We start from the raw sequence: 3,712 nt of genomic DNA on the forward strand, positions 1-3,712 counted from the left end.
TATATCCATCGGTCGACATTCTGCACTTGTCAATCTTCTGGCCACACACGATTATTTTCGATCCTGCCGTCGCAGGATAAACCGATGCGGTGTGTAATTTACAACTTTATGATTTGATTCGGCACGATTATCCCGTGATGCCCTCACAATTATATCGAATGTCGGTATTACCTCTTTACAATCCGTTCGGCACGCGAATACACACATATATACACATGTATAGAGCCCCGAATATTTCAGCTATAACTAATCACGCTAATTCAGCCAATACGCACAAGCAATAATAACTTTCCTATTTGCATCTTTGTATTATTTAATAATGATGCGGTTTACAAATTTATATTATTATTATCGTTATTGTTGCCGTTATTGTCAAACATTTTCGCGTTCCCGTTACGCTTCCATTTTGATTTATGCGAGAACGCGCCCAGTGTTTTATGCTGGCGACTGATGCGGCACAAGCAAATCATTTATGCCTGTTACCGATGCATGATCGCCGAATTAAACGAGATACATCCGAGCGGGAATAATTATCCACAATCAAGATCGGATAATCGGCGTCGGGCAATAATACCTGTATTTGCAATTTGAATTTCGAGGTGCCGTCACGCCGAAATTTTATTGCACAAAAGTCGGTTTTGACGCGCGCGTTGGTACGTAGGCGATTCGATTACGTTGCTCATAATGCAGATTTATTATTAATACGCTTTAATTAATTTTCTCGCGTGTATATGCGCGTACGAAACGTCACGCAAACAATATAGAAAATGGGAATTGGAGAGAAACAAAGAGAGAAAGAGAAAGGGAGAGAGGAAGAAGGAGAGAGAAAGAGAGATCACGCGGCATGACAGCACGTATATAATAAGACAACGCTGCGTAGAACTCCGTCACGAAGAGCCGCCTATTGTTCCTTTCCGCGTACGCGTCACGAGAAACAAAGGGCAAAACGCGTACCCTCGCTAATAAACAAATGCTTGTCAACCGCCTGAGAGGGCGTCTGCGCGCGACCGGCAATGAGCATTGAATCACGGCCGACGGCGCAATAAGATCCGTCGCAACCACGTAAACGAACTCTTCAACTACCGAGATTGATATTAAGCGCAATGTGCGCGGCGAGTTGAATTAATGTCGCGCGAACGAACGACATCGCGTGATGCATTGTTGCGTAAATCGTGTTACCGAGGTTATGCGAAGTAACACGTCGCTTCTGACACCGTTATCGCATTATGCGTTACTTTTCTACAGTAATCTCTCGATAACGGTATCCTTTTTTTCCTTATTTTGATCAGTAACGGTGATGGCAGTCACACGCAATTAGATTTTTATTATACGGTATAATAAATACCCAAGTAATCATAATAATATTATGGTAAAAGTTGCATAAAAATCTTTATATAATTGTCAATGTTATAGAGACAGTGTACAAATTATTATTTGAGATTTTGGTTTTTTAATCCCGAGTAAGTTTATATTTTATCATTATCTTAAGAACTCGATAAAAGAGATAACAAAAATTAAGACTATTCTTTATTTTTTGATTAACACTAAAAAAAATTATTATATATGATCATATAGTAATATCCAATTTTGTTTAAGTTAATACATCAAATATAATGTTTTATAATGTTTTGTAATCTTTTATGTGATCATATATAAAACCAGAAATATTTAGATATGATTTTATATCACATTTTATGTGATTACAAATATGTTTATTTTTAATTTCTAATTTTTATTTCTAATTTCATATGTTCATAAATATCTTTTTTTTTTAACGATAATTATAACAAATTTTATTCAAAATGAGTAACAGTAATAATAATGAGATCTTTTTAGTGAGTAACACGGTAACGAGTTACTATCTTTCATAAAAAATATACGTACTGAATTTATTATATATTTATTAAGTAAAATATTATTTCACAGATTTTTTTTAAATATGCAGTAATTGAGAGAGAAAGAGAGAGAGAAAGAGGTAGAGAGAAAGAGGGAGAGGGAGGGGGAGAGAGAGGAAGAAAAAGTGGGGGAGAGAGAGAGAAAGTGTTGCTAGCTTTAGTTAAGAATGTTATTATTAACGAATGTACCTTTATAATGGATCGATCTATTACTTCTAGCTTGTTTGTGTGTTATAATTATGTATCCTTAAAGAATCGCTCACTACTTGATGTAATTTATACTGATTTCCACATTTAACTTAGTGAACCAACATTCTCCTTGTATAAACTCTATGCTTTTGAGATTCGTGGAATCCTGTTGAATTAAATTTGGAGTTTTGCAACAAACAGACATCAAGTAGTCAAATATAATACACACACAATATGTTTTATAGAAATATAAAAATTTTATCTGAGGTTTCTCAAAGTTCATATTTTGGACCTTTTTAATATCTTCATTAATAATATATCTGTTTATTTAAATTCAAAGTTTCTATTATATGCCGATGTGGGATTTGAAAATTTTTCATTATATTGATAATATAAATGATTATTTATCATTTGAACAGGACTTTATAAACTTATTGCGAGACATCTTTAACATATTACTAAAAAACGTTTTACACACATCTTAAAAATTTTATAAAAGAATTTCTTAAATTTGTCTATTGTAGCACATTTTTAAGGCACTGTATAATTGTTTACATTACTGACTATAACATTTATTTTTATGCACATTACGCAAGCTTTCCTGTAATAGATATCATAATAATCTTTTAATCTTTGTGAGCATTGTGTACGAAAAATATATCAGTATGTGAAAAAAACTTACGGAATTTGTTAAATTATGAATTTGTTTGATTTTTGTTAGTTTCTTAACGGTCATTAATCTTAACGGCATCGTCATTTCTTTATCGATTTCATGTTCTTTGTATCCCACATTACGAAGAAGTGCATTCAATATATTCACAAAGTTTGCCTTCGTCGAATCGCCTATTGGAAACTTTAAGAAAGCCGGCATATACGAGAAAATGTTAAACATTGGATGCCATACCATGTGTGTAACTAGTCCCGTTATTTAAAAACTTTATAACATCGAAGAAGAGTTGAGATTCTATTTTCCCAGCTGTTATAAAGTAAAATGCATTGTTGACAATCTTTGCTCGATTAAGAATAGGTATGTTAATTAATGAAATTATTGTGATGAATCAAAATCTCTTTTCTTTCATACATATAGTTCCTAGTTCTTAGAAATATGATTTAACTATAGATTTCTGCTCATCCGTCTGCTTAGAGTTAAGGAACAATAACTAGGCTTTGTATTGTAATACTGTAATTATTTTAGAAATTGTACTTTTAAAATTTCATGTTGTACATTTAATTTCACTTAAAATATGAGCTTATGATTTTATCTTCATATTAGAATGGTCTTTTGAAGCGTGTTCAACATCGCTTTTTTAGAGAGAGAGAGAGAGAGAGAGAGAAAGTTAGTTTCTATCTAACTCCAAAGTTTCTGATCTAAGTTTATTATTCTTTAGGGCCGATTTTTCCAAGCTCTTGATAAGTTAATTAACAATTAAATCATAAGGTAAAAATATAATTATATAATGTAAAAGTACTAATTCACGGACATGTACCTAATCCTGAACATTCTTATTGTTTTGGTCTTTAAATATAAATTAAAACTTTTAAAATACAAATTTAAATTTTTAACATAAAATATATGTATACAGGGTGTTCGGAAAGTACCGGGACGCCCGAATATCAGGAAAAATATA

This window comes from Odontomachus brunneus, unplaced genomic scaffold (genome assembly GCF_010583005.1).
Source record: "Odontomachus brunneus isolate Ranch 3 - 2012 unplaced genomic scaffold, Obru_v1 Obru_scaffold_075, whole genome shotgun sequence".
NCBI lineage: Eukaryota > Metazoa > Arthropoda > Insecta > Hymenoptera > Formicidae > Odontomachus > Odontomachus brunneus.